Genomic DNA, 15,180 nt, shown 5'->3' with positions numbered 1-15,180 from the left:
CAAGGGTACATATAGTGTCACAACCTATCAGAACTTCATGAAACTATAGACGCTGAAGCAGGAATATTCCATGATGTCCCCACAACACAGTCCGCATGTTTTCAACTGAAATTGCCTGAGGAAAAAAATGTGTTGCATTACTTATTGATCACTCCATTGTACATTTATATGATTATCAGAGCAGAATGCAAATTATTTTGCCAGCATTATGTATCCGTCATCCAGATATATACTCATTTACATTTATTTACAGTTCTTTGGATGTAGCCATCAAGTTGATGACCTCTGCAAATGTCATACTTAGGTTAAAGCAATAAAGACACTGTAATAAATAGAAATGATACTTACATATGGTATAATAATGATATATACAGATATCTTAATTTTTTTTAGACATTACATGTTGTAAGAACAGTCCTTTTGCTTAGAATTCAGTTAGTGAATACAAACATTTATTTATTCGAAAAGCTCTTTACCTCCTGTGAAACAGCTTTGATTCAAAGTATGCAGTAGCTCGTTCCTCTTTTACCTTACTCAATACATTACTTATTGCTTTTTTCTGTAATATCAGCCCTCATAATTTCTATCAGTGGTCTAACCCTACACGAGGGTGTAGTGGCATCACATGGACAGCCCTTGATGACCTGACTCCACGATGCTGTTTCTTGGGCATGGTACTTACTTGCTGCAAGCCCATCCCAGTCAGGCTCTTAACCAAAATGGTGTGCATCCTCTAGGTCTTTGACCATTGACTTTTCCCTCTGTGATTGTTCTTTCCAATTGATTTTTGGTGACAAGAGTCAACAGTCTTGTTCTAATGCCAACCTACCACAGAATCGATTCATTAGTTCAATGCGCTGTCCACAGTATTCGAAACAATCTTCTACAGCACCACATTTCCAGAGCATCAATCCCACGTCAATCTGACATCATCTTTGTCCAAGTTTCTGCTGCACAATTCATGACAGGGAAGATTAGAGTTCAGACAAGGCTGACTTGGCTGTGATTGAGGTGTCCTTCCAGATGCGAGTAAGTTATGCTGTAGAATTTCTTACAGTCAAAATGCGCCTATGGATATCGGGCTTGCAATCTCCATTATCAGTGACAGCAAATGCTAAACACTTGAAGCAACTGACAACTTCATAGCCAGCAGTTCTTTTGCTGTCAGGTCTGTTGTCATTAGTGCAATCTACAATCATCACTATGTTGTTGACTTCAAGACCTTATTCTCAGATTCATTCAGCCAATCTTCAGATGATGGTTTTGAGTTGATGTTCATTTGTTACAATTATCAAACCATCATCTGCATACCTGAGAGTGTTAATTTTTCTGTCAATTACAATAATGCCAACATACCATTCTTCAAGAACCTCCCTCATAATGTGCTCACTATAAGCATTGGGCAGCATAGGAGAATAATAAAGATAAAATAATAATAAAATAGTGGAGAGAATTATAAAGATAAAATAATAATAAAGACTGGGAAATAGAATGGAACACTGAATAGCATACTAAAGTTTAGATGGGTGCAAAGAATATGTTCATGTTAAAGAATTGTACTATCTCAAATGAGCAATTGCTATTCCAACTCTACTCCATCTATCCTGTTTTTCATTCACTTTTACTTTGCAGGTGGTGCTCTTTAACACCAATCGTCTTCCTATGCTAGGAAAGTCATTACGATATTGCAAAACAGCTTTAGTCAGTATTCATTATCACACATTTTATTGATTAATTTTAAATGAGTTTAACTTCAATAATTTTCCATGATATAAAAGTTTGATAAAAAATGTCATTATTAATCATTGCTTTATTCACAGTAGTTGGGCACAGACAACCACAAATGACAACACTGGTTCACTTAGAGTTAACAACTATAGTAAGCTGGAACTGTTGCATTTTACAGTCAAATACTCTATGCAAAAGATCTCTCTTCTATTAAGGTGGTATCTGTAGCTGGACTCTATCTTCCAGTCCTAAGTCTTTTATTGAGTACCCCCAAATGCAGAATGTCCATAACTTAACACCAGAAATGCTTTTCGATGCTGTATGACTATAACATGACCTGAAATTTATGAAACCTCTACATCTGCTGCACCAAGAGAATGATTTCTTATGTCACGACCTGGTGTGACACAGTTTTAGCATCTATTATTGGTATTACTTCACTACAGATGAGTCACTGGAGCCCTGGCTGTCATCGGTATTATGATGGCCTTGGAGTAACCTGATGTGCTGGGTGTGGACCCACACTTTTAGCGACTATTACTAATTCACAGCTGACGACATCACTGAAGCCCTGTTCGTCATTTGTATTATGACAACCTAGTTGCAACTTGTGATACAGGGTATCTAGGCAGTGATGCATCAATGTTGCTATGTGATGCTACCAACAGCCAAAGAGTCACTAAGGTACTATTTACATATGCTCATCCAGCCAACAGAGTATCATGTCAGCCACCATGGTAACTGGACCACATTCATCATCCAGCCGAGCCGATGGCCAGATCATTCATCTGTTCAGTATCTGTTGGGCAGCCAGTGTTCGTTGCCAACTGTTGCTTGTACACTGAGGCCCAAGATTCATCCCCGCTGCTCAAGTACCATCATTGCAGACTGCAGCTGCAAAGCCTTGACTACCAGCTGTGTCCACTGCCGCTGAGTCAGTGTCAGCTGCATCCAACCTAGTGTTGCATCATTCACCGCCTAGCCTAGCAGTGACTCACTCTGCATGAGCCAAAGGTCAACACCTGTGGGAGATGGACCTCTACCTGTCTCTGGCAGTATATCTGAAATATTGCGATTAATAATTAGCTCAACTCAGCTGTTGGCATTTTGCTGACTGGTGTCTGTCCTTCATGCTTGCTGTTAGAACTTGGTATTCCTGGGTAGGGAGCAACCATGCCATTTGGCACCAGAAGAATGGCTCTCCACCCTTCCAATAGCAGTCATACAAACCAGATAATCTACATTTGCCATAAGAAGTGGGACTGCACATGTGGAGGTAGAGCTTGTAGCTTTATGATGCCTGGTGCAGGTACCACTGACATCAGTCTAGCAACACCAAGATGAGTAACTAGCAGCCTGTGCATAATGTAACTGCTCGTGGGTTCCTTTTTTCTTATGTCCCAAATTTTATGTCTGTTCTCTTTCCTGGTAGCAATACACCTGTACAATAGGCAGTTATGTCGGGAGTAGAGGGGGCTAAAGGACAAATCTGTGAGACCTGTGATATGTACTCAGTGTAACCCACAATGTCAAGCGGCTCCAGGTACTGAGTCACATGAAATGGTTTGTTGCACTTGATGAAAAGTGCATGATGCCAGGTAGTGCAGAAAATGTGCTTGGCTAAATTGTGGTAAGCCTCAGAGTGCAGAGATACATATATGAGTGTAGGCTACATTTGAGAAAGATGCAGCTGTCATGTGAGTTATAAGTGTAAGATAGCTCTAAGGGTCTGTTCTAGTAGGCATGTGGAGTGACGTCCACAGAGCGCCCATGTTGTTTGTGTAGTTTCTTCTTCCTTTACGTTTTTGTGCCACATTCCACCTGTTGTAATTACTTTTTCCCACTGTGCAGCAAGAACCTGACAACAGATTCTAAATTACCTATGACACATGTCTATCAGAACTAGAACTTAAAATAGAATTCAGAAGTAGACCAGCATTACAACAGGTGCTGCATGGTTGTGGCCTTATCTTAAATTGGATTTTTTGACTTTATGTCATGTGGGTGTTGGTGCAATGCATGACATATTAGACCTGACATACTGAACTGATGTAATGTTGTCTTGTAGACCATGGTGCGACCATTATACTGCACTCAGAGGTCTCTTGAATATGATGAGTGTGACAGCCAAACAGGTCTATGAATCTGTCATAGATCTGAGGCCATGAGGAAATACAAGAGCAAATGAATGGGAGAACTCAGCAAATTAACAGTTATTATGAATGAATTTTTGTTTTTATTTTAAGATGGTGACGAGTGGTGAAACTTTTTTTTTTACTAGATAATACAATTGTAGCTGTATAGCTCTCGGGAGCCTACATAAATAACTTTTTCCTTTATTACTTTGTTTTATTCATTATATTTATTAATAAATGTTAATACATTCAAATAATACATATATCTGAATGTAAATGCTTCAATGTACATGATGTGATCGAAAAATATGGTGAATGAATTTTGTAGCAGCAACTGCCGATGCTTCAACCATTTGATGTAATTTGTCCAACAGCCTGCTCCATTAAGACAGACAGTGTCATTATGGTCATATGGAACACATTCTGACTTGTCAGTCAGCATCCAAGGATGCTAGAGAGTAAAGTTGTGTTTACTGTATCTGTCACACACCACAAATTACAAACAACTCGTGAACATTTATTTCTGTTTCAAGGTACTAAAAAGTGCCAAAGAAACTCATTAAATGTTGAAATTGGCGTATAGTGATAATGCTGTAAATGTTTGACAAATGTTTACAAGTGATACGAGCAATTTGAAAGTGAAAATGAGTCAGTAGAAGACAAGAAATGTTTGGGATGCCCATTAATCTCAAAAACAGAAAAAATATGCAAAAAGTCGTAAATAATTATTCAGGAGTGTACCAAAGAACTTAGCATCTCATATGGGTCCTTTCAAATCATTTTAACTCATAATTTGCAAATGAGACAAGTGAGTGCAAAATTTGTTCCCATACTTTTGAGTGATGAACAGAAGGGACATTGTGTGTCAGCTTGCATGGAGTTGAATAATCATCTTCATTCAGATCCAGACTTCATGTCCAAAACTGTAGCTGGAGGTGAAACTTGGTTCTATGGGTATGACCCTGGCCTAAAAATTCAGAGTTCCTAATGGAAAACCAGTGAATCTCGGGTCCCTAAAAATTCATATCAGTCAAAATCAAAGTCACACACATTGCTTTTCTATCCGATGTTGAAGTTATCATGCGACAGAGTTCATCCCTTGAGGAACAAATACAGACACCAAATTTTACAAGGGCATACTGCAGTGTTTGCGAAAAGATGAACAACGAAAGAGACCAGAAAAATGGGCCCATGGCTTCATGATAATGTGCTGTGCCACATAATGCTTTTGATTTGTGAGTTTTTGCCACAAAAAGTTTTCCTGTCTGTACAGATCTACCTTACTCACCAGACTCACAGACTCACCATGAAACTTCTGTCTCTTACCCAAAATTAAAATCATGCTTAAAAGAAAATGTTTTGACACTATTCCTTACTTTGAGTGGGCCACAATAGGGTTGAAAAGAGTCGAAAGATGAGAAAGTTAGTTAAAAGTAGGAGTTTTGCAGTAATAAAGTTAGTTAAAATGTGAAGGAGAATACTGGGAGCCAGAAGTTGTATGTGTGTTATATTCGGTTGGGCAGTTCAGTGCAACAATACCAGTGTATCGTTGGAGCACCTAGTTCAGCAACATGAAGGAGAATTCTGTGTCAATGGCCAGCTTACCACACAGCAAAAGATGCAACAAGAAGCAGCTCGCCGCACGCCTGGGTGTCATCAACATTGAGGGCGGTAATCGGGTCAGTTACACCAGCCGAGAAACACCAGAATATTCCATCGACCTACTGGGGAAGAAAAACAGTACACATCAGAAGCAGAAAGCCATATTTAAGGACCCATAGCCAGCTCATCAACATTGTCCAACATGAGGTGTTGGAGTGACACAGCGCCTGTGTCACTTAGCACCATCACCAGTTCGGTGTCATCATAGCTATTGCAATCATTGTAATAATCACCATCATAATGCACATCGCTGCCTAGGAGGTGCCTGAGTGATACCACCACCACAACTATCATTGGATGCTGTCAACAGGCAGCCCCCTGTCATGGGAGTCGTTGCTTAGTTTTGAACCTGTTGCGTTGTCCCTTTTCCTGTGTTTTTGTATTCTTTGCGTATACTTTTCTCTTGATTAAATTATAGTCATGGCAAAGAAACTTCCAGCTGCTGAGGTTATTGAGAAACTTAGGGATCAGGTAGAGAAAGTACAGATAGAGGTAAATAAGCTCAAAGTCACAGAAAGGGAGCAGTCACATCCCAACCCACCCACCCTTGATGGCAATGCTGCAGCATTGGTTACCCCGTTTTGAGGGAAACAGGAGGACGGATGCCAAATTGTGGTGTGTGTGTGTGTGTGTGTGTGTGTGTGTGTGTGTGTGTGTGTGTGTGTGTGTGTGTGTGTGTGTGTGTGCGTGGGGGAGTGATGGGGGGGGGAGGGAGCAAGTACCATTTATTAAGATTTTCAGGAAGCGTTAATAGAGAGAGATCAGCAGAAGAACACTGCAAGATATTGCCGGGATCGACTTATTAGGGTTTTTCACTAGCAGGATGAATCGACTGAAAGTTTTGCTGACTGATTCATAAAATCAATACACGTAGTGAGGGGCTCAAGGATGATGACAGGGTTCACTCGGTAATTTTGCAGGAACCAGAGCAGAAGGCTCTTGACACATTTTTGAGGGGGTTGTAAAGGTTCGTTTGGAATTTCTTAAGTATTTGAGTGAAGCAATGGATATTGCTCTATCATAAGAGGAAAGTGAGTCACTGGCTAGATAACATGAATGTTGGACAGTATTTAGTACAGAGGTAAATTGCTTTCGGTGTGGGCAAAAGGTTCATGTACAAAGAAATTAAAGACAGCAACATTGCAGGTGTTGTAGGAAATTTGCTCACTCAGATCAGCAATGGTGTAACAGGAATCAGCAACAACAGAAGCTTCAGTCATAGGGTAGATCTTATGAGCAGCAGTTAAATGGCACAGAGGATGGGATGTCCACTGTCCCATGCTCCCAGTAAGAGTTAGCACATGTAAGAAAGCAGTGGCAGATTTTTTTCTGACCAGCTATGTGAGGAATAAATTATGTAAAATGTCATTGGATACCGGTTCTTAGGTATCAGTTGCAAGTAAGTGAGTATTTGCAGCAAACAGGTGATGTGCACCATGCCGGATGTTAAGTGGTGTAGGTGGGAGGACATGTAAAATCACTTGGTGCTGTAGTGCTGAAGTTCCAAGTGGGAGAGGTTAACTTCCAAGTGGATGCAGAAGGTCTTCCAATGTTAGTGGTAGGTACGACGTGATTCTCAGATTTGACTTCCTGGTTGCACATCATGCCATAATTGACCTGGAACGGCATACGGCAGAACTCAATGGGACTTTGTTTCAGCTAGGCTCTACAGCCGAAATACCTTCAATGTTGCAAAGTCTGCCCCATGGCCAGGGGAAACCAATGAAACTGCATACAAGGTCGCTTAAGGTCAATTCACGGGATCACATACTAAAAGATACAGGAAAGATAGTTTGGATTCATGTTGGTACTGACCTTCCAGTGAACTCATTGCTTATCACTGAATTGTTGGCAGATAATGAAGTACTAGATGCAGTTGTTTTATATGACGTAGCATGTCCTACGTTCAGGAGGAAGGAAGCATGAGGGTAGTGCCTGTCAGTATTGATAATTTTGGCCCTGAGGAAGTAAAGTTGTCACAGGGTACCCTAGCTGCAAATTTAGAAGTGTTGGATGAGGATGAACTAGACCATTATTTGGCAGCAAACTACACAATGCTGGGTGAGTCTGTCAACTGGTCAGTGCTAAGGAGTAAGCTAGCACACATGAAAGCAGAGAACAGAGAATTAAGGAAAAAACTGTTGAGGGAGTACATGGAATTACTTAATCCATTGGGTCCATTACCCGCAACACCACTTGTTCAGCACCAAATTCCTACTGGAAGTGAAGCACCCATCTACAAATGACCACATTGAGTTCCAAGGCATTTACAGCCAATTATGGAAGAGTATAAATCAATAACTTAGAGACGGCATCATAGAACTTAGTTGTTGTCCCTGATCTGCTCCCATTGTAACCGTAAGCAAAAAATCACCAGACAGTGGCAAAGCATATAATTTCTGTTGTTTACAGGTTCCTCAAACAGGGTCAGATGCATATCCTCGCTTAATATAACAGAGACACTGGACACTTTGGGTCAGTGTCGGCACTTCTTACCACCACTTGGAACTAACACCAGAGGGCCAACTGAAAATTGCGTTCTCAATGCCGACTGGGCATTTCCAGTTTCGCCGCATGCATTTTGGACTTAAAAACGCACTGGCAACCTTTCAGAGTTTGCTGGATAGTGTGTTAGCAGATTAAAACCAAGACAGTGCGTAGTATACCTACGTACATAATTGAATACAATAGAGGGAAACATTCCACATAGGAAAAATATATTCACATGAACAGACACAGGCAGGCAGACAGTGTTTGTTGGTAATGAGGATCACCCTGTGGCTAAACATGCCTTGGTGCACGGCCAGCACATCTTGGCACAGTGTTACACTGTCCGGGTTATCTGGATACTTCCCACTGACACCAGCCTATCAGAACTCCAGAGATGGGAACTAGCCCTTCAATATATTCTCTCTTCCCGTTACCCACCAGGCCTCAACCTCCGCTAATTTCAAGTTGCCGCCCCTCGTACCTCACCTGTCATTCAACAACATCTTTGCCTCTGTACTTCCACCTCAACTGACATCTCTGCCCAATCTCTTCGCATTTACAAATGTCTGCCTGTGTCTGTGTATGTGCGGATGGATATGTGTGTGTGTGTGTGCGCGCGAGTGTATACCTGTCCTTTTTTCCCCCTTAGGTAAGTCTTTCCGCTCCCAGGATTGGAATGACTCCTTACCCTCTACCTTAAAACCCACATCCTTTTGTCTTTCCCTCTCCTTCCCTCTTTCCTGATGAAGCAACCTTGGGTTGTGAAAGCTTGAAATTTGTGTGTGTTTGTGTGTTTTTTATTGTGTCTACCAACATAGCATTGCTTTCTCGTTTGGTAAGTTACAGCATCTTTGTTTTTTATATATATGTACATAATTGTGTATTCAAAGAATATTCCTGGTCATCAGGAGCAGTTGGGTGAAGTGTTTGACTGTCTGCAGACAGTAAGATTAACATTGAGTTAGAGAAGTGTCATTTTGTATTGCAAGAAGTTCAGTATTTGGGTCACGTTATAGGGCAGGATGGGATTCATACCAATCCAAAGCTAGTTGAGGTCGTTCAAAATTTTCCAGCACCCACCAAGGTAAAGGAATTGCAGTCTTATTTGGGGCTCGTGAATTTTTACCATAGGTGTGTTCCGAAATTTGCAAAAATTGCAAGGCCTCTCACCCAATTCCTATGGAAAGAAGTGAAGTTTTATTGGACAGTTGAGTGTGTGGCAGCATTCCAGAAGTTAAAAGATCTATCGACATCTAGTCGCATGTTGGTCTATATGGATTTTGAAAAACTGTTTATTCTCTCTTGTGATTCAAGCGATTTTGTGCTAGGAGTTATTTTGAGTCAGGAAGTAGAAAGACAGCAGCACCCTATTGTGTACTCATCACGGCATCTCAATGAAATTCACTACGGAGGATGAAATGCTTGCAGTGATATTTGGAATCGGGACTTTTTTGTACTTCTATGGTAGAAGTTTTGAAGCAGTGACTGATCATGCATCAATTAAGTGGCTTTTAGGATTTAAATATCCAAAGAGCAGATTGTCAAGATGGGCCTTGCAGTTAAGCGAGTCTAATTACGATGTGCAGGGAGGAGACCCCCCAAGAGGGATCATTGTCGACAAAATTTTATTAAATAAATTTTCCATGCATAATGTTCGGCCGTAACTGGCTTGGGCATACTGTGGTGGAAGGTGCTGGCTGGAAGACCATGGTTGGCACATTCCTGCCATGTGCTCCTCAGTCAGACTCAAGTCCCCCGGGTTGGTTGCGCTGACGGGGGTACGCTACTAGCAAGGCGCGTTGACAGAATCAATCCTCCAATCAGAGACTAATCGTTTGATCACGTGGGGACACGCCGGGAGCGGCGAGGACGGCTTGGAAACAGCTCCGCGCTCTCTTAGCTTCAGACCTCGGCCCCGAGTAGTCGCTCCTCTAGCCTCTGCCTCTCTGATGAGCAGACGCCAACCCCTCTTGGGGCTGCTCAGCCCTACGTAGGCACCAATGTATCATCATTACAGGAATAAAGTGGGTCCATTCCACTTCATTACTTTTCATTTTATAACGCCCTCCGCTCCTGACCTCTATCCTGACGAACAACTGGTGTCAGGAGTGGGATTCGAACCCACCTTACAGTTGTAAAATCAACTCATCAGTTGAGTATGAGTACTACAAAGGGGCCAAGGCTGAGCAAGTAAAGGAAACTAGACCGAACGTGGCAAGGCTGCAGCACGCCATGCGCCATCCAGCCGGTAGCCTGCATTGCAGAATGTGCATGGCCGCGCACTAGCGCGCCACAAGCGTGACGCAGTTCGCCGCCAGACGCGAGGCGAGGAGGGTCCGCGATGCAGTCACGCTCGCCGCCACCGCCACCGCCACCGCTGTCCGTAGCTGCCAGGATCATCGCCTGTGCCAGGGTACACGGTGTGGCCCTCGCGCCGCCCCGCCGTCGCAGCTGTCCGTGCTGTTGCCCGCCGCCTGCTGTGCCCGCACGTGATCAATGCGCCTTCCGCTGCTCGTCGACAACGCCGCCGTCCATCGTCTGCATGCCACCAAATAATGTAAGTCACTAGCGATGCTACGGTGGTGTAGATGCCCACACTATTGTAACATGCCGATCACCAGGCAGCAATCGGAGGCAGGAGCAGCCGGAGAGGATAAAGATCCCCTATTGGCGCTGCAGTCCCAGTTAAATCAATTAATTTTAACTAACACGGAGCTTAAGCAACAGATAGATGATCTTAAAATGGCTTCCCCACAGTCTAATGTTGCTAAGCAAGTGCTAGTGGAAGAACAGCCGAAGCAGGTGACTCCACCACTTACAAGTGCAGAATCACCTGTGGCAGTAGCCACCTCTACTTTGGTGCAGAGCTTTCCAGTAGTAGCGTTTATTCCGGCGTTCGCTGGAAAGCCACACGAGGATATTCAAACGCTTGTCCAGAATATCCAGGACATCGGAAAGCTTTGTGGTTGGCCAGATGAATTTCTCTTAAACGTGATGAAAATGAAACTCACCGGCGAAGCGTGGAACTATGTGCAGTCGGTCGAGAGCTTGAAAAATGCCCCTACCTTCCAGTCCCTTGCAACAGGGTTGATTGAAAGGTATACAGATAAACGTGGTACTAGTTACTATCGTGACTTGCTTTCAACCCTTAAGCAAAAAAGGGTGAAGATTTAGAAGCATTCGTGGACAGGATTAGAAGCGTCGCATGCCACACGTAAGCACTAAGTGCCAGTTCCGTTCTTAATGAGGTTCTGTTGGAAGAATCAGAATGTCGTGCGACAGACGTGTTTATTCGTGGCATAAACCCTCAAATAGGGGGTGAAATCAAGGTAGCTTCCCCCCGCACTTTACACGAAGCCGTGCGATTAGCACTCTTGAGAGAGGAGGCGAGCCGATTTGTGGCCGTCTCCGCGCGGCAAAGCGAGCCCCGACGTGTCTTTTTGAACGATACTAAGTGTGGGCGCTGTAATAGACAAGGACATGTGGCAGAGCAATGTCGCGTGCCATATTGTCATCAGTGCAGGAATATGGGTCACCAAAGCGTGCATTGTCCAAATAGTAGGCCACAACCGCCTGCAAATTCCAGGCGAAATGCAAACCAACCATAGAATTCGGGAAATGGCCACGGGGCAGGAAGTGCCACCCCTCCCAGCCCCCGTTAAAAATAGTGACCCCCCTAGCTTATAAGGGAATCACGCAGGTGGCATGCGTGGTTGTCGATGGTGTTAGAAGCCGCAAACCAATACGCGTGCTAATTGACACAGGCGCACAGATCAGCTTGGCATTTTTATCGAAGAGAGATAAAAGAACATTGCAACCGCCGCAGTACCATATCAGTGGTATTGGTCCTGGCATAGTGAAACCTGATGGCAGCTGTTGTGTTGAGTTCATGTTGGACTCCACAGAATATGCTTTTACGATGGAGGTTGTACGGAACAGGCGCACGGATTACGACATCATCCTGGGAAGTGACTTTCTGCGTCATTTCCAGGGGGTTATTGACTATAGGTTAAATACCGTCCAATTCGGTGACAACGTGCTCCGTTTTGGATGTGACTGCACGTTGCGGGCGAGCGGAGCTGGGAAAAAAGGATCCGTTTCCCAAGTTTCGGAGTCTCCCATAATGATGCTAAAAGCCGATAATCCCGTGGAGATACCAGAAGGCACAGGAAAGATCCTTTGGGTGCCTGTCAGGATACGTGAATCCAGAGAGGTTCATTTCTTGGTAGATCCACTCTGCCAGAAGGAAACTCTTGACTAGATGCAGGTCCATGTAAAACGTAGCCTGTGCAAAGCGCAGCAAGTACAGAAAGAAAATTGCGTACCCGTGTGTTTAGACAATTTTAGTCACAAGCAAGCTTTAATACCGCATGATACAGTATTAGCCAGCTTACAGGTTATCACAGAAGATGAGTTGCCAATGAGAACCCCTTCTCTGAAAAAGAAAAAGACTGCTGCCGCCTCTCAACACCTTTTGACAATCACGTCACATCTGACAGATAAGTTTAAAGCTAAGCTTAGTCACCTCCCATTGCATGAACAAAAGCTAATAAATGAAGTATTGAATGAGTATTCATGGTTGTTTGAAGACAGGAAATATTTACCAGCAACAGATCTAATCCAACATGAGATTCCAACTGGAAATGCTAGGCCAATAGCTCAAAAAGGGTACCGAATTCCCTACCATCTTCAGTCAGTGGTAGAGGAAACTATACAACAGCAACTAGAAGCAGGAATAATACAACCCTCTTCTAGTGCGTTGTCTAGTCCAATTGTAGTCGTTCCAAAGAAATCTATAGACGGAGAAAAATCCTACCGCCTCTGTGTAGACATGCAAGCAGTAAACAAAGTTACTACTCCAGATCATTATCCATTACCCCGGATCGATGAAAAACTCGATCGTCTGGGCAATCGCCGGTACTTTACAACATTAGACATGTGCAGTGGGTATCATCAAATTCCAATTGCTCCTCAAGATCAAGCTAAGGCAGCTTTTGTAGTTCCTGGTGGCTTATATGAATTCTTAAGGATGCCTTTCAGGTTTCGCAACGCGCCAGTAACTTTTCAGCGATTTGCAGATCTGCTATTATGTGGGTTGAAACCTACTATGTGCCTTGTGTATCTTGATGATATAATTATATTTTCAAAATCCATTGCTGAACATGCTGAACATCTACGCAGTGTACTGTTGTGCTTGCAAAATGCTAATTTAAGCTTAAAATTAGAAAAATGTTCTTTTGCTCAATCACAAGTGCAGTATTTAGGTCATGTCATCAGTTCCAGCGGAGTCAAGCCAGATCCACGATTAACTGAAGCAGTAGACACTTTTCCTATTCCAACAAATTTAAAGGAATTACAATCCTTCCTTGGTCTTGCAAATTATTACCACTGTTTTGTTAAAGATTATGCTACTATTACCAAACCACTTACTAAATTGTTGAAAAAGGATACTCCTTTTGTTTGGACGGATGAATGTTCGACCGCCTTTCAAACAGTGAAAACTATTTTAACTAGTTCACCTCTACTTGTTTACCCAGACTTCACTGAACCTTTTATTTTATCTTGTGACGCATCTGATTTTGCTGTAGGATGTGTCCTAAGCCAAGTGCAAGATGGATAGGAAAAACTCGTTGGGTATGCCTCTCGTCAACTGAATAAAGCAGAAACTAATTACAGTACTACAGAAAAGGAATTGCTTGCCCTTCTTTGTGGAATTAATTATTTGAGATGTTACCTTTATGGTCACAAGTTTACAGTTCTTACCGATCACTCTGCTCTGCAGTGGTTATTGAATCTTAAAGACCCTAGCAGCAAACTTATGCGCTGGGCCATGAAACTGTCAGAATATGATTTTGAAGTTCGGCACAAGCCTGGTTGGTGGCATCAAAATGCTGATGCGTTAAGTAGAAAAGTGCGTGTCATTCAATCAGATGAGGTATCAATTGAAGAGTTAAAAGAAGCACAGCAGGTGGATGTTCAATGTCAAAGATACGCCACCTTGCCAGAATTTGAAGTAATAGATGACCTTTTGTATTGAAGAACTTCCCATGGAAATCGTTTGATAATACCAGGATGCTTGCAGCAACGTATAATACGGCAATGCCATGATACAATCCAAGCATGTCACAGTGGAAAACGCGCTACGAACGCTCGAATTGCGACACATTATTGGTGGCAATACCGACAACGTGACGTGGACAGGTATGTAAGATCTTGCCTGCTGTGTGCACAACGAGCACAAAACAGGCATCCGCGAGTGCCGCTGCAAACACTTCCTCAGGCATCTTCAACCTTCGAAATTCTTGCTTTAGATTTCCAAGGTCCTTTTCCACAGTCGCAACAAGGTAACAAATACATTTTTGTCTGTTATTGATCACTCTTCACGTTATCTAATTTTGGTTCCCCTCCCCGACATGACAGTTGAAACTGTGGCGAGAGAGTTTGTAAATCGTGTGATACTACCTTTTGGAAGTCCTGATGCCATTTTAACGGATCAAGGAACCAATTTCATGTCTGCTTTATTTGTACAAGTTCGTAAATTGCTAAGAATCAAACAATGGCATACAACTCCCTTCCATCCTAAAGCCAACGGTCGCGTTGAACGCGTACACCATACAATTTGAAAAATGTTATCCTATTATGTTGCAAAAACGCATGCTGATTGGGACAGATATGTACCGTATATTTCTTCTGCATATAACACCCGAATACATGAATCCACGGGGTATACCCCTTACGAAGCTGTGTTTGGACGGCTGATGAATTCGCCGTTCGAAATAGACAAACTACCTCAAGGTGTAGAAATAAAGGAAGTAAAAGGTTTAGCCCGCTGGGTAAAAGCTATCTGGTATAAGGTAAAGAGGAATAATATCAAAGCTACTAATAAACAGTTGCACAAGCAGAACAAAAATGCTGTTTTACCGACTTATCAAACAGGTGATTTAGTGTTACTACGAAACCCGGCAATCAAAAGGGATGAACTAAAAAGTTCTCTCCCCGCTTTGAAGGCCCGTATCGGATTGTACGGTTGACCTCACCAGTCAATGCAGAACTGCAATTAACCGATCGTGCGGTGATAGTGCACTTTGACCGCCTGCAACCTTACCACGGTAGGGCTGTGTCACCACAACAGGTCGCAGCCCCCGATCCGCCTGTGTCATTTCCA

General features: G+C 42.9%; 1 protein-coding gene across 8 annotated transcripts in view; it reads right to left on the bottom strand.

Annotated features, from left to right (window-relative positions):
- LOC126183537 (N-alpha-acetyltransferase 80) overlaps nt 1–15,180 on the bottom strand; it is a 145,344-nt gene that overhangs the window by 52,452 nt on the left and 77,712 nt on the right. Inside the window, exon 2 of one of the 8 annotated variants that reach the window (XM_049925658.1) lies at nt 5,469–5,587. The exons of the other annotated variants lie outside the window; for them this stretch is intronic. The gene's annotated coding sequence lies outside the window, so the exon portion shown is untranslated. The remainder of the gene's footprint in view (nt 1–5,468; nt 5,588–15,180) is intronic. 8 annotated transcript variants of the gene reach the window in all.

The sequence above is a fragment of the Schistocerca cancellata genome, chromosome 1, assembly GCF_023864275.1.
Source record: "Schistocerca cancellata isolate TAMUIC-IGC-003103 chromosome 1, iqSchCanc2.1, whole genome shotgun sequence".
NCBI classification, from domain to species: Eukaryota; Metazoa; Arthropoda; class Insecta; order Orthoptera; family Acrididae; genus Schistocerca; species Schistocerca cancellata.
The sequence above is the reverse complement of the archived record's forward strand: the minus strand, read 5'-3'. Positions and strand labels throughout refer to the sequence as shown.